A 25557-nucleotide genomic window follows, 5' to 3' on the forward strand; every position below is an offset into this window, starting at 1 on the left:
TTGACAATATGCCTTAATCCCACCATTATCTCACACAACAAATTCATCTTCTTTATGGATGGAAGATAAATTTTTTATTCGCTTTAAATTTCTTTTTAAATACCACAGGCAATAAAACTCAAACTCTAAATGGATTTCCAATTGATTATTAATATTTTTTTTAGGAGAATTAAAAACATTTTTAAGAAGATAAGCATGAAATAAGTGGAATAAAGAATCGGATCAGCTCATAGACATTTTTTGTGATCCCTACATAAAGATATTTACACTTAAACTGCTGGGTGAATTACCATACTTATCTTTTTAATTCCAATGTAAAATGAGAGATTTGAAGGAACGAGTGGATGAAATGAAAAGCAACAAAAAAACATAAAAATTAACAGCACGACGATTAAAATATTGAATTTCAATGCATATCGTGCTTAGCTCCCTCACTGAGGTCCATGACATCTACATTTACTTTACATAGTAGATAATTTCATTTTTTTAAGGCGCCAATTGTGTTGAAAGCACGATCATGAGAACTATATAAGTCAGAGAGTAATGGACCGTCCTTTAAATCAATCACCTCAACCAGCATCTCACACACAGTCAATAGGCTTTTAACAAATTGAAAGACCTATTAACTCAACTACATTATTTCCTTCATTCAAATTATTGCTCGTTTTTCGCGTTAGTCAGCGCGTTACACAGCAGTGAAGAAGAAGGAAATTGAACGAAAAAAATCATTCATTTATAAAGCACGTTCGCGAAATGTTTTGATTTTTAAAGTATGAATTGGAGAAAGAAACTATTGTGAATGATGCTGGAATGATTATTGAGATGTTTTGGAACCGATTTGTTGAGTGTGTTGAAATTCATCAAAATTTTAAATTTTTGAAAACCGTTGAATTTTTGAAATACGTTACAAATTTGAATTTTTGAAAACCGTTGCAAGTTTGAATTTTTGAAGTTCGTTAAAAATTTGAATTTTTGAAAACCGGTCAAATTTTCAATTTTTGAAAACCGTTATAATTTTGAATTCTCGAAATCCGTTGCAATTTTTTTGCATCAGATAAATTTTTGAATCTTAGAAATCTATGACAAAATTTTTGAATCCTAAAAATTCGTTCAATTTTCAAAATCTTGAAAACCGTTACAAATTTTAATCCATTGTTCGAAAATTCAGCACACAAAACTAAGTAAAGCACTTAATAGGACAAAAGATGATGAAACCTGAAGGACATTGAAGCTGAAAAATATGATCTATTAGCTTATTATATGCAAAAATATTTTACATAATTATGCTGCCTTGTTGTTTATACTGATTTTAACAGTGAAATTGAAGGTAATTATTTTGCATGATTAATGAGGCTGGCTACGTGTGTATGAACAAAAGCAGTTTGTGAAAGTCAAAATTTTTTGGTTGAGATTGAATATTAAAATCAGGAATAACTTGATCCTAAGATTTATTAAGCCTTTTTAATAGAATTTCTAGAAGCTTCATTACTTGCTGAAAATCTCAACCTTTTTTTAATTCATTTAAATAATCCCAGAAGTTATTGCTAAACCGGCTTAAGATAATCAAGTGATCAACTTTACTTTCACATTTTTTTTTTGTTGCTGCTTATTCTCCCGTGCAAATTGAGAAATATCATTGAATCATTCAGTAAGCTTTACACAAAGTGATTTTAATTTTAAATTTATTGATTATAATATTTCCATTTTTCCACATGAAGTAGCAAGGCAGGCAGGCAAGCCATCTCAAGTAAGCTCGATGTAATTCACTCTTCAATCTCCACAATTAATCTCATTAAAACCTTTATTTCATTCACGCATGTAAGCTTAAAATCAATAATGAAAGAATTAAAGATCCAGCTTCGCAATATTTGAGATTGATGGAATAAATCACATAAGCAGCATCAACAAAATATTTTTGGAATGCGACTTTTTATGATTTACACTTAAACTATCTGATATTATCTTTTATGACATGATGGTGATGAGTCATAAAAGTGTCAAAATTAATTTCTTAAAAAATAAAAGCATGACTTTTTATCTCTCATGTGTGCGACGACAAACACCAACAGAAAATATTTGCATAACTTTATTTATCTACCATCACTTTTTAATTGAGAGCATTAAAATTATTTTCTTTGATATTAAAAAAAAAATATGAGTTTCATTAGAGGGGTTGGAACTGTGGATGTGCATATTGTGATTTTAGACTGTGATTGAACTACTAGAAGGATGTCTTAATCTTCATTATACTGAATTGCTTAAGAGGCTGTTCATGAATTACAGGCTTATTAAGCCGCCCCCATCTCCATTGTTACAAAATGACCATAAAGAATCCCCTCCTTCCGCTAAAGAGCGAATGTAATAAGTGATCGACCATTCTAGCTTAGATAGATCCTATCCGAAAGCCACACGATGTGAAGATGACGAAAATAGCATCAACAGATCAGCGTGGCTCTACTGTGGAATTCGATCTCAAAAACCGAGCTTTACGCAATTCTTGCTCTGCGCTTTATGACTTTTGGACTTTTGGCTCGTCCAAAATTGCAGCCTAAGCCTAACTATAAGATAAACCCCAAAACTGCAAGCCTGTATCTAACACTGGATCTAAAGTGTAGGAAATTCAGATCTGGTGTTCTTAGCTAAACCCTAATTTAAGCTAAAGTTATAGTAACTATAGTCACTTGTCATCAAAATACTGAAGCAGTTAAGTGGCTCTGTACAGTAATCGGTAGGGTACATGGTTCAAAATAAGTATGAATAATTCATAGATCGTCAGTTAAAATCCTCTACCACACTATCATTTCCAAATTTGTGCTTTTTCAGGAAAATTCGAGATTTCTAAGTCAATTCTAGTCAATTCAGATTTTGGACAGAATAGTCGATTTTGAGATTCTAATTGACTATCCTGGGTTCGAATCCTAGTCCAAATCTTAAGTTTCCTATTTAATTAGTTAATTAATTCAATTTAAATTTCCAGAATTTGAGATTCAAACCTCTCAACACATCCAATTTTCATCTTAATTACAATATCATCATCCCACAAGTGTTCCAAACCCCTACTCCATATCATCAAGCTCCCCGGCCAATATTTAAAGATAAAAAAAAAAATTCGGAAATGTGTGTCCATATCTAAATGAAAAACTATTAAAATGCAAAAGAGACGAATCGTTAAAAAGTAATTAAAAAATTTTTCTTCTTTTTTTTACGATTTTTGTTTTATAATTTTATGATTTTTTCTCTCTTCAAAATATTAATGACTTATTTAGATGCTGACACGGAGCCATAGACACAATCGAAACGAGATCACATTCTATGGTCAATATAAATAATAAATGAAATGAGCTGTAGAAATATGATATGGACATACGAAAAATTGTGACTCGACTTTATTAATTATGAATAACATCATCAGAAACGCACATAAAAATCGAGATTTGAGGCTTAAGTCTTTTTTTTGTGTGTTTCTCTTTCTGTCTTGATTCTCGATTTTTAATGGGATTTTGATCATCTCGTAATTACTTGACATTTTTTTGTTTCGGTATCAAATCACATTTTCACGACTTTTTTTCAATAATCCTAAGGTTGGGGTCTGTTCATTTGTTAGGTATCGTGGGAGGAATCTCTTCTTGGACCCCCTGCCTTGGGGTAGCAAAAGTCATTTTTAAGGTGACCCCCCCCTCCTTCGTTTTCATGGTTTAGAGGTTATGATGGGTAGGTGCCCTCCAACATCTCAACCCATAAGAGCATTACCCACTAAGTGACCGTCCCCCCTTGTCTCTTAATCCTTAATAATTTCCAAAAATTGATGAGCTTCTGTGTCTTATAATGATAACTTAAACAGTTTATAAATCCATGAATGAATGAATGCGTCCAAAGGAGTCTTTGCATAAATTAATGACAAAAAAATTATTTTAATCCCATTTTAAGTTCCAGAATCTAAATGTAGGACACACACAACGTCTCGTCATTTTTGCTCCAATTTTAATCTCTATTTTACACGGTGGACATAAAAGCTCAGCTGAGTATTTTTTTTAATTTTTTGTTTGTTATCTTAATGAAGAAATATTAGACAAATCCGTGACTTGAAAGAAGGACCACAACAAACAAGTATGATGATTTAGTTTTTTTTGGCAATAGAAGGCAATCTCATTTTGCTGCTGGTTATTTTGGCACAGTCAAAAATGATCTTCATAATGCTACTTTCAACCTGCTGCTCCACATGATTATTATTAATCTTCAAGATATTTGCCTGACACATATATTTTTTTTAGTGGAATTATCCTAATGAGAAGTTTTAGGGAATTGAGTATGCTTTGTCTGTCTGTCATTCAATCTGAATGCTGAGCTTTGTTCAATTTGATCAAAGTGTGCTTTGCGATTTTTCAATTATTTTTTTAACCGTTTAATTTTCAAATTTTTTCTGACCGTTATTTTTCAAATTTTTAAAGTTCGTTATTTTTCAAATTTTAAATCACCGTTATTTTCAAATATTTTTTGGCCGTTAGTTTTTCAAGTAATTTCTAAAAATGCGCTCTAAACACTCAAAACCAACCACATCCTAGTAATCATTTTTTAATTTGAATATTTTTTTTTGCTTCTTGCATTAAGCCTTTTGTCTGTGGCATGTCTAAATTTCTTTCACTATGTCTACAAAATGAAATGATTGAAAGAAAATAGATTATAACGAGTTGGTAGTTTACAGTAAATAGAAATGTATTAAAAAGTCAGACAAACACGAGTAGCTGGAATGGATTCAACATGTTGAATGACGAGCAAATGTATCAATGAAGGCATACACAAAATGTCAAATGGGACAATTAATTGAATAATGGAATTTTCATTTCGCAGGTTTTGCTGGAACATTCAATTTACTAATAACATAATAGAAGAAGGAAGAAAAAAAAATGTGAAGGCAGAAAAAGAAGTGTAGTAACTGAGATAGATAGATAGGCAAAATCAAATGAACACACGTACGAAAAGAGTCTTTTTTGCTTAGTAGCAACTTTCGCCGTTGGGCATGATCATATAACAGCTACTTTTAATGCATTTAAATAAGTGGTTCGAGCACTGTATTAATAAATCAAATATTGCTTTTTAATCGCCATAGTCTGCTACATACGTATGTGCTCGATTTATCTCTGGCGACTAGCTTTGGTCTCTAATGTTTCTTTTTTTTAATAAAATTAAAGGACTGAATAATTAGATTGAATTAATTGAAGGGGGAACTCTCTTGTGGATGATTGGGGAGTTGCATGAATTGCTAATGGGAATCGAAGAGAGTATATAGGTATGGATTGTCGATGGTATTGCTACTTGAGCTTTATATGGATGTTAAATAAGGAATATTGAATTAACAGGTGCTTAAATGCTAAATTTATCAATGATAGAGTGATTAATTGAATATTCTAATGTTACCCTGAGATATTAGGGGATGATCAACCTAAAATTTGTAAACAAATGACTAATTTCTTTGTTTTAATCCTAAATAACATTATTTGTACAAATTAAATGCTTGCTACTGCTGTAAACAGCTATAAACTTTCTATTAAAATATATTGGAAGGTTCTAATGTATCTAACTAGGGTGAAATTTAAATATTTATTTCAAATTATCCGAAATTCGAAAATTAAAATGTTTCGAAAATCAAAATTCAAATTTTCGAAAATCTAAATTCAAAATATTTTGAAATTTCGAAAATTCAAAATATTTTCGAAATTTGAAAATCAAAATATTTCAAAATTCAAAAATTTAAAACATTCTAAAATTTTCGAATTTCGAAATTCGAAATACAAATATTCGAAAATAAAAGAATTTCGAAAATTAATAATTCAGTAAAATCATCCAATTTACCTACAAATATCTGATAAATCCACCAAAAAACTCAATACTACAATTTTATGCATAGCAATTGAAATCTCTTTTAAGGCCGATCTGACCCAAAAAAGTCACTACACTGCCCATTAAGAAAAACAATATTTAGTGAAACAATATATGTCTTATAAAAGCATTCATAAATGTTGATATTTATTAAGGGAAACATTCATAACCATAATATGCCTCATACGTGGACCTTATCAATATAAATCTCAGTAAAAATTCCCAATAATTGAGTTCAAGTTATTTGCACAAATAAGCTTAAGTTACTCAATAACATACTTTTCTACCTAATTTCATAAGATATCACAAAAAAATCAACATAAAATTAATGCCGTACTGTATGCCATGTGGAAATTTCATCATAGATTTCCTGTTGAAAGCCTCTTATTGTAACACAATACTTTATTTCAATTTCTACACTTCTTTTTTGATCAATTCTTTCATCTCGCTGTGTTTATATCAAATAAATATCCATTACATTACTATGTGCTGAAAGCCTTAGGGGAGCATCAACCAGTGATGTCCAATAATCAATGAAAAATTCCAAAAAATCACAAAAATCCATCAAAAATGTGTCAAAATTGCAAATTTTGATGGACGTCACTGATGGACCACCCCCATGACTTGCATGACTATCTTAAATTTACACAATAATGATTTTTTTTGGCGATAGGAAACGTCAATAAAATTATTTTCTGTAACTACATGCGGCATTTTTATTGAGATCAGCGGATGAGCCATTCACTTGCTAAAAAGAGTATTTTTGGACGTCCTTCACAGCAGCAATATACAAAAAAATGTCAAAATGAAATATTTTTCTTAAGAAATTAATAATTTTACAGTTTTACTTTATTAGCTTCCACTTAGCATAATTCCTGTTGCTGTTGCCTTTAATTACTCATTTTGTAGCACTTTCGCGAGACATAGTCTACGAGTGAGAAAAAATTTATGGATACATTTAACGAAAAGAAAATTGCTACATGAATGGGTAAGAAATGAGTAAGTAAGGAATAAGAAAAAAAGAAGTATTGAAATTTGAGCAAATAATAAATTAAATAAAGTGAAGTGAATGATTGTTGTGTATGGCTTTTTTATTATATTTTATTTTTCATCGTCATTTAAGAGTAAAACGATGAATAGCAAGTAACAATTTAAAGTGTTTTGTCGAATGGGGGGTTGGGAACTAATGAATCGCGTATTGAGGAGGATTTTATGCTCATCAACTGTGGATTGATGGGAAGTAGGTGAGTTGGCAGATGCTTAATGATGTCTTAAGTACGATTTTTTCATAGACTACTATGGGAATTTGAAGTTTTGTAGCAATTTTCGCAAATTATTCAAATTTTGTCAAATAACGGTCATTTTACATTCAAATTTTTGAATTTTAATTTTATCCGTTAAAAATATTTTTGAATTGACAATCAGAAATAGTTGAATACCCTTTAATCAAAAGGTTGAATTATTGGTTTCCATCTTATACTGCACTTTCAAGCATGTCCACTTCATGTTATTGCAAATAATCCTCAACTTCTACTTCACAAACATACTCGTGAAATTTCAGACTTCGGTATTGCAAATTTTTCTAAGAAATCTCTCTTGTGCTCCCAATTTCTCGCTATTGTATACAAGCATACAAGCCTTTTTTTGATAATTTGAGATTTATAATGTTTATCAAATGAATCAAAAATCGATTGGAATTCTCCTTCTTTTCTCTTTTGCTTCTCCAGTCAGTTTGTAAATAAGAATTAAAATAAAATTCCCAATAAATTTTTCATCTCGCTTTCGCTTTTCATAAGAAATTCTTGTTCATATATGAAATGAAATAAATAAATCGAGTTGAGACTGAGTTGAAAGAAGAAGATGAAAATTGAAAGATTCTGTGAATTTCGTTGAACAATTTTTCATGTTAAAATGATTTCTGATATTTTATTAGCCAAATTAAATGTAAAGGCTCGACTCGTTTGTCACCACTTGCTTTAAATATGAATTTTTAATTATGTTATTTCGAAAACATATTCATTTTTTTCTATTTACATTTCAATAGATTAATCGGACGGATTATTGCGAAAATGATCAGCTATTGATAGTAAAAATATTTAAATTTGAGTTTTTGCAGGTTGCTTTGAGTTCTTTGATAATTTTTTGGTTTCTTTTCTTGTTTTGCTTGATCTTTTTGAATGTTTTTGCTTTTTGTATGTTTAATGAGTGTCCAGATTGTCTGTAGATCACAGAAATATTGAACATAACTGTGTTTTCAATGATTAATTAATCAAAACAAAAATGCGATGTTTACTCTTTGAAATTTAATGGAAGACTGAAAATTTTGTATGGAAGGGTTTGCAACTATGTTGAATTGTGATAAAATTTGAATTTTAAATGACCGTTATTGCGAAATTCATTGAAATTTTAGATTTTGACTTTAAATTGCTCAAATTTCAACTAAATCTTCAATTTTAAAAGATCCTAGACCAAATTATTGAAAAGAAATCACACAAAACTGCACACTAGACCAATAAATCCACAAAAAATCATCGATTTTGATCGCATTTTCGCTTTTGTTTTCTTTCTTCACTCCTCTTGTGTTACTGTCGATTAAGTGCCTCTTTTCTTTTCATTTCTTCATCCCATAATTTCAGCATACAAGAAGAAAACAGTGCTGTTCATAAAAACCATTATCAAAATAGATGGATGGACAGTCAGCATTTTGTTTTTATCGCAATTCGTATCTTTTTTGTGCTTTTTTTTTCTTTCATGGTGTCGCTTAATGTGAATCTTTTGTTTGTTGAACATCTTTCTTTCACTTGATGATGGGTTATGCATTGTGATTTGTACCACTGGCACTGACTATAGAGTAAAAAAATATCAAACGTCTGTGCAGACGTGAAGGCCGTTGAAAAAATGAAAAGAAATATAAAGACTGAAACAGGGACCTGAATTAATCAAGCATGGCCTTTTACTTTAAACTGTTCGTGATTACGCTTAATCATATGGAAAAAAAAGATATGCTGTATGTGGCACCTGCGATGACTTTTTTTTTTGTGTACACAGAAGACGTGTACACACAAAAAAAGTCAATAAATTTAGGGTAAATCTTTCTCATTCCTTCATTCTTCTACTCTTCAATTTGATTTAATGTATATATTTAGTAAATGAAATTGAAAGTTTATTATGGCACGCGGTAATCGATTTAGATGTTATGAAGCAAAAAAATCCTCAAAAGTGATGTTCGTGTATACATTCACAAAAGATGTTGGTATGACAGTTATCAGGAATGATCGACGTCGACGCATTTTTTGTTTGAGTAATTGAAATAATTTTTAACGGTCAGAAAATATTTGAAAATTAACGGTCAAATAATATTTGAATTATGTGTCAGACAGACAGACAAAATTAGAACAATAATGTTTTCATATTTTGAGCTAAAAATTAGTAGAAAATTTTTTTAAAAAGTAACGGTCAAATAAAATTTCAATTGAAGCATTTATGTGTCAGACAGACAGACAAAATCAAAACAACAGCATCTCCTAATTTACAGCTAAGACGAGAAGATGTTTTGACAATCAAATCGTATAATATTGTTATAAATTAATGAATCAATTAATTGAAATGTTATTAGCATTAGAGCTGGCCAGCAGTAGAAAAAAAATCATTAATTTGAATAGATGATGACTTGACTAAAAAATTTCACAAATTATCATCCACAAGTTGAAGCTAATAGGCATGAGAAAATAAAAGTTTTTCGCATGAATTCTCATTATTTATACGTATAAAGCCTTTAGCCAGACTATAATAATGAACAAACAGAAAGGAATTCAACTTCTGACATACGCAATGCATGTATTATTTTAAATTGGTCAACAAAAGTTTTTTTGCAGTTTTAGAGACACAGTAAAATGAAAAATTATCGAGAATGTCAATCACAAAGGTGCTAAAACTTTATGGCGATAATTTTTAAAATAAATTTCAATCAAAGTAGTCAAGATTCATGGCAAACAATAAGACAGACAAGTTGAAAATGAGTAAACAATCATCGATTAGGCACATATCTCATTTCAAATATTATTTTACACTATTGTGTTGTTAATCGCATGGATTAATATCACATTTATCATTTGTTCATTCTCTATATTGAAGATTCCAAGTACTAGTCTGCGCCAAATGAGATGATCATCACTCTTAGTGGCATTAAGAGGAATCAAAATAGAGATAAAAGAAAGCACTGACCATTTGCCATTTCAATTTAAGCGATTTCCAACATTTAGCTGGATTTGCTGGAAAGACTGTGCCTGGATCTTTACTATTTGGCATAAGAGGAAGCTGAAGATTCAGTTAACAGTAATCAAAGTCCCTGGATATCCAAAATTACACAAAAAACTCATCAGAATCCCGTAGTGAAGCTATCAAGCTGATCAGGAATAAAATGATGATTTTTATGGGAGGTAGATCACATGCAGTCGATACTAAAATGCCAATATAGTGTAAATTAGCAGATCCGCTTCGAATTCAAAGAATTCCCAAACCTTGATTGATCAAAAGGATGCATGACCCAAATAACTTCCAAGTGCTGAGTCAAAAATGCGCTCAACTAACCCCAAAGGCAGTCAAACTTATTAAAAAACAAACAAAATTTCTATAATATCCACTATTCAGTCTTAAAGCCTCATCTCATGATGCTTATCGCATTTTAGTATTTAGACATTTCACAATAGATGATAGGATGAAGGAGATCTCAGTTTATGACTGATGATGATTATAAGCATGAGATTGACAGAAACAAATATATAATAAGTCAAAAAAAAAGTAAATAGTGTAATGAGCATCTATGTTAATGCGTAATAATATTCAGGTCTTCTTTTCATTCGTAATTAATTTTTCTTTTTAAGCATTAATGAGGTGAAGTGAATAATATTTTGTAGCTGTGTCTAATGTAATCTTAGTTAATGTATTTAAGTCACTGGATCCAGAGTTGAAGTAAGGTTGTTTTGATGTAAATTGATAAGTATTGAAGGACAGACAGACAAATTGTAGCATTTTTTCAAAACTTTGAGTTTTTCATACATTTTTCAAATATTTTTTGATCGTTATTTTTCAAATTTAATTTGACCGTTATTTTTTGAATATTTTTCTCAGATTGATTAAAATGACTAGATAGACTAGTAAGCAATTTGATTGCATTTTAAGTAAGCAGTTGGATGCTTGACCCTCCTAAATACATCCCCGACCAATTCAACCGATGAAATTTAAAGATCTTCCAACTTAATTTTCCCAAATGAAATATTTCAGCAATGAATCTTTGCAATCAAAAGATTAAAGACCAAAATGCCCAGAAGAGCTTTAATGTAAGAAGAGAGAGAGACTTGATGATGAAGGAAAAAGCCGTGTAAAGTGCAAAAAAATAAGAAGGAGAAATCAGATCAATAAATAATCACTAAAAAGTACTTTTTATTTATATGTAACATTCAACATTTCATTTCTATACGTACTTAAAATGCTGTGTAGATATAAAAAAAAATATGTGAAACGAAACAAGTCGATAAATTAATGATCGAAGCTGATTTTTTTTCTTCACATTAACCCTCACAGTCGATAGCAATTGCCTTTGATCGTTCATTTTTTATCGGAGCAAACAAGGCAATAAGATTGAACAATTGAAGTGAGAGATTATAAGACACAAAAAGTAAAAATAAGGAGCACACACAAGTGAGATGCGAAAAATTTCACACACAGCAAGGTGCTCGGCATATTTTGTGCCAAACAAATTTTTCTCACTTGTTTAAATTTATCGCGAAAAGTTGTTACGTCTTCTTTGTAGCTGAATATGTGTGTCAGAAGGAATTCACTTTTATTGGAACTAAGGTTAAGTTGACTCATGCTTTGACTGTCTATTATGGTTGAAGTTGCCATTTCTGTAACGGTTTTTTCAAAAATTCAAACATTTTTCAAATAATTTATGACCGTTATTTTTCAAATCTTTTTTGACCGTTAAATTTTTTCAACTTGAACATATAAGGACAAATGCGTCGTCATCCCACACCATCATGGACATCCTCAACAAGCTTTTCGCAGGTGAATTGCATTAATTATCTCTCAATCTTTTCATTTAATAAATGTTACTACTTAATGTTACTACTCAAGATATCAGCGTACACACGAAATTAAACGAGGCACAAAAATATAAAGGTACTTTAAAGTCTTCACTAAAAGGCGTCATTTTTAATTGTGATAATCGATGTTGTTATGTCTTATGTTTCATGAACAGCAACAACAACAAGGAACTTGCTAAGATCATCATTGTTGAGACTCAATTTTCAAGTAAATGTTGTGTACAAGATTAAAAGGTGCCGCGATAAGTGAACGATGATTTAATTCCTCTTCAGAACTAACTAAAAAAAAAAATTGTTGATGATGCTCGCATAAAGTGAGAATTAATGAAAATGGAAAGAACCGATATCGTCGATAATTATCATTCATTTCATTCAGACCTGTGCCTTCATATTTAAATAATATTTTTTCTTAGGCATATTAAGTAATGAATGAAGATAGTTGCATCGAGTAAAATGCTTCGCTGTCGGAACTCTCTTTTCTCTGTTTTTATTATTTATTTAAATGTTTCTTTTATCTTGCATGTTGTGAAGCACTTTTTATACTTCTTGTTGCTTTTATTAAATGAAAAATGTTAATGAGATCGAGAATGATTTTTACTCAATTCATACTGGAAATGCTGGCTTGTAAAAAAAAAAAATATTTTTTTATGCTTCTTTATGAATGTTTGTTGGAATCTTCTTAATATCCCGAGTGGTACACTAAAGATGGCTTGTGGGCGACCTTAAGAACACTTTTAAGGAAGCTGTCGATAGAGGCAGTATAGCACCGAAAAAGCGGCAATGGTCAAGTGGTTGGAGCGTCGGACTACCGTTCTAACGACCCGGGTTCAATCCCAGGGAAAGTCTAGTTGGATTCGGATGCTTTTTTGCTGTTCTAGTCACACCAACTCGGTTTGTGGAAAAAAAAGATAGAGGCAGTATCTTGTAGCAATCCAGCACATCTAGTAATCCATTACTTTGTGTTGGAAGTTAGCAAATGGAAGCCAACTATAAAGTCAGCTTTAGACGTCATCTGAGGGAAGTCATGGGCTACAATTTATCTATGTATGACCAGCGAAGTAATTAAGTAAAGTACAGAAAAATTCAAATTTGGCATAATAAATTAGCAAGTATATACAGGGCCCTCGTGTACCTTCGCCTAGGAACTAAGTAACTACATAGTAGTACCTAAGCTAAATAATCAAATTAAGGTGAACTGGCTTGGTAGCATGAAGGCTTAGAACTTCGATAATTGAAAATTCCTATACTTTTCAATTCCTATCTTAGGTTCGAATCTCATAGAAATTTACAATTCTCCATTTTGAGTCAAAGTTCTTAGGAATGAATAGAGACAGTCACAAATTATTGTTAGTTTAAGGGCAGAATGAGTCATTGTAGTGGTTCGAATCCTAATTTTTAGTGGAACATCCTGATTAGCAGTGATCCCCTTGGGGTGTCTAAAATTGGTTGTTACCAGTTTATGTCCACTAGGATTATACTAGATTATTTTCAAACTTATGGACTGACCCAAATAAATTTGAAGTATATTGATGAAAAGGGGGACTTTTTATGAGCATGGCCTTAATACTAAGATCCTCAATATCACCCACAACCTATGAAATGACCAATGAGCATCAGCTACTCGGGTCTATTGATTGAAATAAAAAAATGAATGACTTTTTTGATGGTAGCTCCATCTCGTCATAATCTTAACGATTTTTAGTATCCTCGTAATCTAAATGAAGTCTCTTAAGTATATCCACAATCATAACAGCCTCTGGAAATGAGCTTGGATATGACTTTAAGAGCTGACACAAGAGAAATTTTTTTTCAAATATAAACAAAAACTAGACATTCTCCCATGGCTATCAACAAATAATTTACAAAATTTTATTGCAAATTCACAGCCGCATGCTGAATATTGAAAATCTACAGCATATAAAATATATCCATAAATATTTCTCGCTCTTGTTTTAATCGAAAATCTTTTTTTACGATTTGATCTAAAATTTTTATAGATCCAGCAAGTGTCAACAGGAGTTTGCAAATTAATAATTAATAAATTTTCGAGTATCAAAGTGAATCTAACGGATCATGACTGTAAATTCCTTTCGACATTTAAATTCACAATAAAAGAAATTTTTAATTCCAACAATACGACATGCAATAAATTACAAAAAAACTGCAGCGATTCTTTTTCTGGCTGGAAATAATTTTTTTTACGATAATTTTTTATGACTTTTCTCACTCCACATTTCTTCACTTTTGATGGGGTTTGTGGGGAAGTGATGGGAATTGGACTGTTTTGAGGTCTTTTGGACACTCATGGTAACTTATGGGTGCTTCATCTGGAGATTGTTATAGAGATCTTGGGAACAAAGAGTTGTCTTCAATTTTGGATGTGTCAGAGGGTCAAATAGTGGCTTATCAGGCATAGACTGACTACTGACCCAAATTCTTCTAACGGAGAGGAAGGAGGTCAAGTTTAAAATTATTTTCAGAGGTTTTGTGGAATTTTTGTCTCGAAAAACTCTAGAAAATTGAAGAATTTCATACAAGGAAAGAATAAGGTTGGAATCCCCCCCCCCCCTGACTACCCCCTACCCCTCATGCATACATCATGACTGAATTGTAAGTAACCAAACGGACAACAAAAGCTACAGTTTGCAATACCAGCACAAGGGCCACAAGCATAGCTCTCTTAATTCAGCCCCAACAGCACCCAAAGCAGCACTCTATTCCACATATGTAGCCATATGCAGCCATTAATTCCAAACGACCCCCATTCCATTTATACACATAATAATAATTTTTTTTCGTACAGACATATTTTGAGTATGCAAAGCGAAAGAATAAAAACAGTAAATAAATGTTCGACCATTTGGCACAGCTTCTAACTTCCCGAGAAATTATAGCATTTTTGCTTCTTCTTCTTACTATTTCGAATGAGTGAGAATTAATGAATTTACAGAACTTGATGAGATGTATTTTTTTTTTTTATTTTTGCCCTCATCATTTCAAACCCCGACGTCAATTTTAAATTACTGCCTGCTTCTTCTCGTTGTTGCCTTTGCATTTTAATTAAAATTTAAGAGCTCGCGAGTGCATCGATGATGACTCGGTTTTGGGTCATTTAAAATTTCACGAGAATCTCCCTTGATGTTCTTAATACATCCATGTCTTCTTCATCATCATCTACTGCTGCACTAATGATTGACAATGGCTCGTCATTCAGAGTCAAGAGAGCAGTCAGCAACAAAGAACGAGTGAGACTTTAATGGACTGCAATCGTTTGAAAAGTGGTAATTTTTTGTTGTTTGATGAACGTCGCGCCATGAGAGATTGAATATTAAAATTAAGGCGCTACATATGGACGAATATTATTTAAATGAATAAACGAAAGTAAATTTACAAAAGAACACAATGACATGCCTCTCATATCTCTTGTTTTTTTTTGTTTTTATTCACTGAGACTTCTTTTTTTCTCAGCTGTATATACACATATAGATATACATATTTTGAATTTATTGCCGAAATATTTTTATTCTTTTGTTAAAATGTTATAGAAATAAAATGTGCGATTATGATTCTTTTTTTTTAGCAAGAATATGAGAAAATACTTATTGGAGATCTGGCTCGTTGAGATTGGCAGTGAATGGATTTTAGAGAATTAAAATTGATTTTTTTAAAGGTTTTTAATTCGATTTTAACATGAAATTTAAATTAGAATTGAAAATTTTGGTTTAAATTTATTTAAAATTAAGAGTAATAATTTTTTTAAGAATTCAAAATTAAATTTTATAATTTTTCAAAAAATTGAATCTTTAAAATTTTTAAATTTTTTGAACTTTAATTTTCAAATTTTTACAGTTTTTTAAAATAAATTGCTGAAAAAATTTACAAAAGTTTAAAATTTATTATTATTCGCCAATAAAAACTGCGATTCAGACTTAACAACGACAGTACATTTATTGACAATAATGTTGAAGGGAATAAAATTTCCTATGGAGGATATAAAATATAAATTTTGTCTTAATTATAAACAAATTGTCACTTACGAACAGTTTAGCCGTCAAGGACTACAGTGACATAAACTAATCTCTAATTACAAATTGATCACGAAAACTATAATTAAAATACATAATATGAATTAATCAAATTACAATCTCACTTTAACAGTTTAAAAGGAATTCGTACCAGGTATAAATTATTATCTTCACTTTGCGCCAAACTTTTGTCAACAAACTCAATATTCAATTTTAAATCTATCAATTTCTCAACTTTCTCACTAAAATAATAATTTTCTCATTAATTTTTCGGCTCATTTTGAATTTCTGTTTCTATACCATACATTTAATCTAGTTGTCACTAATTAAAAAGGCTTAAATTCACTAAATAAATAAATTAAATTATTTTCACGACTTTTCACACACACACAAATAAGAAACTAAGTTCAAATCTAATTTAAATTTCAGAAAACCGTTAAAATTTGAATTTCGAAAATACGTTAAAATGAAACTTAACTCTAATCTCAATTATTCATGATGTATTGATATCTGTCGATGACATGCTCCCTTCCGTTTTGTTCTGCTCTGCTGAAGAAAACCTTCTAGTTCTTAAAGTCCAATACATCTAAATAATGATCAGCTTGTGTCTCAATCATTTCATCCGCAAGCTACCAATATGTCATCTTGTTCAATTGGTTTTGAGTCAATCCAAAAATTCGTTCCTTCATATTTCTCCCATTGCCTTTAGCCTTCAGCTTGTCAAATTTCTCTGATTCATTCTGAATCACTTGCATTACCTTTAAATCATAAACAGGCATTGGTTCGTGCTTTGTTGTTTCAACATAAGTCTCATCCCATCTAATTGACATCAATCGTTCATCATCAAATAATTTACGACCAGCGCAATTGTCTAATGCGTCGTTTGTAGTGCCAAATACAGTCCAGCCTAATTTCGTCTTGATCGCAACAGGTTCATCATCAGCACCATTAATGCATGACATACTTGTTAAAAATGAAACATTCTTCAATCCAATCAGCAACTTTGGTTGTGCATTCTCAAAACTTGGCAATGGAACTCCTCTCAAGTGCTTAAATCGTTCTTGTAACTCACTTGCCACTACAGTTTGCGATGCTAAGTCTAGTTGATCAACTGTTCTCACTCCATGCAATGGAAATTTCTTTCCTCGTTTTCCTCTGGATACCTGACAATCAAAAGTGAATGAGTCGCTCTCTTCTCTGCATATGCCGCTTGTCCATCTTAAATTCAATGGTCTATTAATGCCGTTCACGTTTAATTTATCATAAAGCTCTTTATCAAGCAACGTGACTGAAGATCCATCGTCTAAGAAGGCATATGTCTCAATTAGCTCTCCATTGTTGCCGTGCAATACTACAGGCAAGATCTTATACATCACTGAACTCGACTTGTGATAATTCGATCTCTCTGATTCTGCTGGATTTGACTGTGATGAAGATCCAGCTCGAATTACCGGCTCTGAATGCTTGAATTCTCTCTCAGCTTCACAATTAACATCACTGGATTGTGATTTCAAATGCAATACTCGATGATGAAATTCTCTACAATCATCGATATTGCACATCCTCTTTGTCTTACAATCCTTCCAACGATGCCCTTGCTTCAAACAACAATTGCATAATCCTCTCGAACGCAAAAATTCTTCTTGTCAGCCAACATCAGATTCTTGAAATCACCACAATGTTGCAAGTCGTGCGATGAACTCTTGCATTTCAAACATTCAAATCGTTCTTCACGATGTGTGTGCATTCTTCTTGAATCTCCTGCTCGATATTCATAAGATTCAGTCGGTGGCTGTGCTGAAGCATCCTTCAATCTCTCCGCCAAATATTTCCACAAATCTTTTAGATTTACGTTCTGACTGGCGAGTTTCATTGCACCCCAAGCATCACGATGTCTATCACGCAGTTTGAAAACTAATTGATCTATTATCGTCGGTTGACATAAAAAATCAACTCTTTCCAAACTTTCAGCGTTGATGACAAATGATTCCAGTTCACTCACAAACTCCTTCAGTTGATATTTCTCTAAATCCTTCGGTGCTCTCATCTTCAACAACCTTTTGACTTGGCGGGACAATATCCTCTCCGGATCGCCGTACACAGACTTAAGGTGATTCATAATAGCAGTTCCACCTGCCATTCCATTCAATAGTAGTCGACATTCGACTTTCGCTTCACCATCCAAACATTTAAACAGTCTCAATTGATTCAGTTCTTCTGTATACTTTCCAATCTCGGTTGTGGTTTTATAAACTCGCTCAAATAATGGCCATTCTTCAAATACACCACTGAACGTCGGTAAGTCGGGCAGCGAAGCACGTATCATTGTTAACTTTAACTGCTCGTCAGGATCATATCCATTATGCACCATACTAACAGGTACATTCGGTTGCAACATTCGAATTGCATTAGCCAGATGCTTGACAATATTTGCCGCTGGATCATTCTCCGTTGGCTCGATAAATGTTACATCTTCAGTTTGTTCCATAACAAACTGTCTAGAATTGGCATTTAACTGTGCTGTCGATCGTTTTGGTGTTTCCGGAATTCTTTCATCAATATCATGGAACTGCACATCATGCTTTAAAACCTTGAGTTGTTGTTGCATCAGTTCCAGTTGTCTTTTGATCTCTTCAATTTCCTCTTTCAATTTCTTATTTTCATCATCTTCACGGTGTTGAAGTCGTGTGTGTTCCTTCTTCGATACCTTTGGATTGTCAAATTTCAATTGACGCGGCGCAAGTGCTTGTTCTGGTCTATTCTTGGCAGCACTTCTTAACGTCCTCTCAGATTTCAAAAATCCTGAACAACGTTGGCATATCCAGCTGTCTAATTTTGACCCCTTCGTGTCGATTCCAGCACAATCATGACAAAATTCTCTTTTACACTCAGCTATTGCACAAACTATGCTAACATCGATGCTTTGACATTGAGAACACACTTTATTCTTCCTGCTGGTGCTCATTTTCTTGTCTGAATGTGTCACTAGATCTTAAATTCCAATTACAGCAATTTCCTCACTTCTAGTTGTTAAAATTGTTCGAAATTTTATCTTATGTCACGGCGGCTTGAGCTGTATTTTGATTCCCCAATAAAAACTGCGATTCAGACTTAACAACGACAGTACATTTATTGACAATAATGTTGAAGGGAATAAAATTTCCTATGGAGGATATAAAATATAAATTTTGTCTTAATTATAAACAAATTGTCACTTACGAACAGTTTAGCCGTCAAGGACTACAGTGACATAAACTAATCTCTAATTACAAATTGATCACGAAAACTATAATTAAAATACATAATATGAATTAATCAAATTACAATCTCACTTTAACAGTTTAAAAGGAATTCGTACCAGGTATAAATTATTATCTTCACTTTGCGCCAAACTTTTGTCAACAAACTCAATATTCAATTTTAAATCTATCAATTTCTCAACTTTCTCACTAAAATAATAATTTTCTCATTAATTTTTCGGCTCATTTTGAATTTCTGTTTCTATACCATACATTTAATCTAGTTGTCACTAATTAAAAAGGCTTAAATTCACTAAATAAATAAATTAAATTATTTTCACGACTTTTCACACACACACAAATAAGAAACTAAGTTCAAATCTAATTTAAATTTCAGAAAACCGTTAAAATTTGAATTTCGAAAATACGTTAAAATGAAACTTAACTCTAATCTCAATTATTCATGATGTATTGATATCTGTCGATGACATTTAAACCTTTTTTAATGAATTTAAGAAAAGCTTGATTTTTAAAAAAATTATAACTTTAAAAAATTTTAAGAAAATAATTAATTTAAATTAACATAAGATTTCAAATTAACATTGAATTAAAATTTAGTTTCCTTTTTTTAATTTCCTAAATTTCAAACTTTCTTATCAAAAATCTAAGAACGAATCTTTAAAAATTTAAATTCAAACTTTAAAACTTTTTATTTTTTAAATAGGAGTTTAGATTTTTTATTTAAATTTAATTTTTCAATTTAAATTTAAAGATTTTAAAATTTAAATTTTGAGCTTTTTTTCATTCCAAGTTTTGAAATTTTTTAACTCAAATTTGAAATCTTTTTACTCTTTTTAATTCAACTTTAAGTCTTTCAGATTAAATTTTGAATATTATGAAATTTAAAATGATTTTTTTTTTCAATTTTCAAATCCTAAAAAAAAAGCTTAACCAAAAATAATTCACAATACCACAAAAAAAAAAAAATCAGTCAGACACTAATCGCAAATTATATCCCAAAAATAAAAAATAATAATAAATTCAATCTTTGTTATTGGTGCTTCTTTGGATTCATTCGGATTAACAGAAATTAAAGGCTATAAAAATCCTATTAATACCCTCCGCCGTGATCTTAATATCTATCGCCTTACTTTTCATATGATTTTACTGCATACATTTATTTCTCATATGATTTATTAATTTTCATACACGAAAACCGTTTGAAATAAAAAAAATTATCGAAGGCGACCAAGTGAAGAACAAGAAGTTATTCCTCTTTTTTTTTGCCATACCAAGACATAACTTTTCTCTTATAAATTGACAATATCATTCGAGATGCGAGTGCGATAGAAAATAAAAATATAAAAAAAATCTTTCACTTAATCGCCACCAAAAAGGCACTAAAGAAATATTTATGTAGGCAAATAGCTGTAGCGCATGCAAAAACAAAACGATTAATCTTAATAATTCGCAATTTGATTTGTTTGTCCATATTTCGTTCAGAAATTTAAATATTTATTGGTCTCGCCTGAATTTCTTTGCTTAATTTCTTCTTAATCTTCTCATTTCTTGTCTTTAATCCTCCGTAGCTAAATAATTTTTTTGCATCTTTGGTGATTTTTTTAACAACAAAAATAAAAAAATGTAGGAAGAATCAGGCAAGAAGAAGGAATGAAATTGAAATGGGATGCAGACAGAATTGAATTTAAAGTTTTTTTTAGAAAACAAAAATAAATGAACTTTAAAAAGTGAAGTGAAATGTAATTGAGATGGACGGGAATCGAATGGCATGAAGATTGACCTGAGTAGGCATTTTTTTGGGGGAATTTAAAAAAGTTTAACTTTGAATTTTTAAGGATTTTAAAGAATTTTAAGATTTGAATTTGAATTTTTTCAAATTTAAAAAGTAAGTAATCAAAGTAAACTTTGCTCAAATTCAACTTTGAAAGTCAAAAATTGTCTTAAAAAATTGCATTTTTTACAACTTAAAAATCTTCAAAATTTAAAAATTTTTAAAAATCTTGTTTTAAAAATTAATTGAAACTCAAATAAGATTTCAAATTTTGAAAAACAAAATTATAAATTTTAGAAATCTTTGAATTAAGTTAAAAACTGATTTAAAATCTTAAAATATTAAAATAATTCACGTTTAAAATTCAATTAATATTGTAAAATCAATTTAAAATCTCCACCCAACTAAACTCATGATCTTCTCAACTAAATCAATTCAATTAAAACACTTTCAATTTCTACAAAAAACTAATTACAAAGCTTAATGAAAAATTATTCAAAATAATAAATTCATCTTAATTACTTTGTTATGAAAATAAATATCTCAATATATGAATTAAAATATTTAAATTCATGACACGATTTACAAATAAATCAATCACTGATCATACTAAAATGTTATGATAATCGAAAACAATCGCTGATGATTTTTTTTTCAGCTAATTTTCATAAATTATTCATTTTTTTAATTCAACTTCATAAATTTTGTCTAAGATTGAGTCAATCTTAATAGAATAAATTTGGGATTGGAGTCATTTTTTTAAAAATTGAAGTTTGATTTTTTAGGCGGGTAGCAGTAATGAAATTGTATGGAAATGCTGCAATTTGAGTTTTTTGTGAATTGTTTTGAATTAATTCGAAACAAATTTGTCACAATATTGATCAGTAATAAGTCTTAATTTGCGACATAAATTCAAATTTAGATTCAGAATCTTTTAAAACTTTTGAAAATCTTCTAAAACTTTTGAAAATCTTTTTAAAATTTCAATTCAAATTTGAAATTTCAAATTCAAATTCGAAATAGTTTTATCAAATGAAAGTGAACTCTAGCAATGCTTAGTGACAAGACAAGCTTCATTCATTGCAAAACATCACAAAATTTGCCTCAAAAATCAAATTCAAATTCCAAAAAAAGTTACAAAATTTTATTGCAATTCAAATTAAAATTTAATCTCATAAAACCTGATCAACTTTTTTTTTGACACAATAACTAAGCCAACAGTATTAAAAATTGGCAAATATCAAGCAGCAATTTAAGCATGCACATAATAAACACACAAAAAACATAAAACAGATAATCGAAATATTAAGAATGAGATTAAAAAAAGTAAAAAAGAATAAAATAAAAATAAATGCACTAACCACTTGTCCAAATGTGTAAAATATACTGCAAAGTCAGGAACTTGACTTGTTGTGTCTGTCCATAAAAAAAACTGTTCTCACTTTTTCGTTATTCCTTTAAAATAATCTTTTAATCCCTTTAAATTGTTGCACAATGAAAATTTAATTTTTTTTATATTTTTTTTTCTTGGTTGCTGCGATCACGAGACGTCTCTTCAATATTCCATAAGACACTTGAAACTTTTTGAAATTATCCCAAAAATTGATTCACAACACGAAATCTCTTTAACTTAAATGTTTTTATCTTATTTATTTTTTTGTCAGTTCCTTTCGTCCGAAATTTTTAATTCACTTTAACTCTTTTTTTTTTCACAAAAATTAAATTCTTAGTTTGACGTTTATTTTTTGTTTTGTTTCTATATATTTATTTTATATTTTTTTGGATAAATAAAGCACATGATGCACAAAAATGGTCAAATGAGAATTCTTTCCTTTTTTGCGCTAAGAACCTTTTTATTGCTCAATATTTTTATTTTTTTTGTGTTCTTTCCATTCAGAAAAAAAAAATTCTTCTTTTATTTCCAAATACGTCTTAGCAACTCGACCAACGCGCTTAGACTAAAGACACAAATATAGCGAGTTAAACAACTTAAGAAAAAAAATCTGCGTGGTCGACGATCGAAACGAAATTGAACACGAAACGGGACAGAAAAACTTGTAACTTTTTGGATATTTTTGTTGTTTCTCCGCTCAGATTTTTTTTGTTCAAGATTCAACTCTTGTGCTGCTTTGCTCTGTGTGTGCAGTTTTACCGTAGTATCGACAAAGCATTTCTTCTCTTCCGATCGCTTTCCGTTTAATATCATGCTAAGCCGACGCCGAGCGAGAAGAGATCAAGGTGGGGAACAGCAGAGAGAGAGAAAATGTGGAAGTGGAATGAGATGTGGAAGGGTGATGATTTTGGAGTGGGGAACCAAGCATCAAACTTCTCTCAATATTTGATATTTCCAGAGAGTAAGCACGCGAGCACACAGCGACCGATCTCATTAAATCTTCTTTAACTCTTTAGTAATAAATAAAGTTGAAATCTAAACGCCACAGTGGATGACTAAATGAGAATTGAAGATGAAATCGACTCACATTTCAATGGAATCACAGTTTCATTTAAAGACACGCTCACATTTTAATTCATTTTTTACTTTTTTATTTAAGGAAATTTTTAGTGGGCGCATGAGAAGATCTTCTTCGTATTCTTTTCCTTCTTTGACTTTAATTTATTTTTTTTACTTTTTTTTGCAGATTGAGTTTTGGAATGGAAAGATCGTAGTGAGTTTCGATTTTTTTAAGTTTGTCTAGCTGAAGTTTCTTAAAATTGATCAATTTTAAAATTTTTACGGATTTGTAGAATTTGAAATTTTGTTCAATTTATGTAGAATTTGAATTTTTATTTTGTAAAGTTTGAATTTTTAGATTTTGCAAAATTTGAATTTTTTAGATTTCGTAAATTTTGAATTTTTTGATTTTATTAAATTTAAATTTGTAAGATTTCGTACAATTTGAATTTTTAGATTTCGTAAATTTTGAATTTTTTGATTTTGTAAAATTTGAATTTTTAGATTTTTTAAAATTTGAATTTTGAGATTTTGTAAAATTAGAATTTTTAGATTTTCATAAAATTTGAATTTTTAAGATTTTTGTAAAGTTTGAATTTTTAGATTTTGAAAATTTGAATTTTAAGATTTTGTAAAATTTGAATTTTAGATTTTGTAAAATTTGAATTTTTAAGATTTGATTTTGTAAAATTTGAATTTTTAACGACTTTGTAAAATTTGAATTTTTAAATTTTAAAAAATTTGAATTTTGAGAATTTTTAAATTTTGAATTTTTTTTGAAATTTTAAGATTTTGTAAAATTGAATTTTTGAGATTTTTGAAAATTTTGAATTTTTAGATTTTGTAAAATTTGAAATTTGAGATTTAAAAAATTTTGAATTTTGAAATTTTGTTTAAAATTTTAACAATTTTTTAAATTTGAATATGCGCTTTCAAGCTGTACTTTCCCGAATCTTATTAACCACATTAAGTCTTTCTTCTTCTTTTCTCACTTCTCGGCTCTTTTTGCCTTCAATTTATTTTCAAGAAGTTGAAATTTACTGTTATTGAAGTTTTTTAAGAAACTTTTTTTTCTTCTATTTTTACGCTAATGAAATGCTTCAATATTCACTGCACATTTGCATCCGACCACTCAATTCATTCATTCATTTCAATTCATTCATTACTACATTTCTATACAATTTTGTCTTCGTAAATCCACAAGATTTATTGTAGACGGAAGTAAGCACAAATATATTAAAATAATAATAATAATACACATTCACATCTTTATTTATTTAAATAAAATTATGAGGAATTGAGAGATTGTCATAATCATTGGTAGCGGATTAGACTGAAGATGAAACGACAATTGATGGCGGCGACAGTAAAGGTGAAACTGGCAGTGCTTTTTATTTATTTTAATTCTGTTGCAGATTTTGCTCTCAATGAGGATCTTATAAGTTGCATTGACCATTTATTGATTTGATTTAGTTGTGAACAACATGTGAAAAAATATTGGAATTAAAATGTGTCAAAAGACAAACAGCACGAAAATGGTGATTAAGTACGAAAATACCACAAAAATTTATTTATGGGAAATTTATTAAGTCGCGGATTTTAATATCTTATTAAAAATTGTTATTATGAAAGTTTCGTTTGAAGTGCTCAAGGAGATGTTTTTGTTAAAAATAGTATGGATTAATATTATGATGAATCAGCAGTGCCGGTGAATTGTTTATTTATAAATTTCGAGGAATCTTTTTCAATTACGTTAGTTTTTTTGTGGCTTAACATTGTGTCGAATATAAAATCACATTCCGTAGTATTTGGATGTTATTAGAGTATAAATTGGAAATTTTAAGAATTAAGGAGTTAGTCAAGTAGCTGAGAATTAAATGAATCGATTTCGTTGCAACAAGTTCTACTGATTTTTTCATTGACTACACCTACATATGGAATAAGTTGAGTTGCTACTGTTTCCTATCTTATTTAGCTTTTTTGTCATTGACTGGGGTAGTTAGGGAGTCAAGGAAACTGATTTGGGGTCTATGGGGCAGATAAGGGATCTAAGGAGTGGATTCGAGAT

General features: G+C 30.2%; 1 protein-coding gene across 2 annotated transcripts in view; it reads right to left on the bottom strand.

Moving 5' to 3' along the window:
* tx (Helix-loop-helix protein delilah taxi) overlaps positions 1 to 23528 on the bottom strand; it is a 36246-nt gene extending 12718 nt beyond the window's left edge. Inside the window, exons 1-2 of one of the 2 annotated variants that reach the window (XM_070643951.1) lie at positions 23190 to 23528; positions 22399 to 22995 (exon numbers count right to left, since the gene is read on the bottom strand). The gene's annotated coding sequence lies outside the window, so the exon portion shown is untranslated. Of the gene's footprint in view, positions 1 to 7911; positions 8043 to 22398; positions 22996 to 23189 lie in introns of those variants that run through there. The other variant, XM_070643952.1, reaches the window with a different exon arrangement.
* Positions 23529 to 25557: the final 2029 nt, after the last annotated feature.

Source organism: Chironomus tepperi, unplaced genomic scaffold (assembly GCF_022539635.2).
Source record: "Chironomus tepperi strain 1889 unplaced genomic scaffold, CSIRO-AGI_Ctep_v1 contig_335, whole genome shotgun sequence".
NCBI classification, from domain to species: Eukaryota; Metazoa; Arthropoda; class Insecta; order Diptera; family Chironomidae; genus Chironomus; species Chironomus tepperi.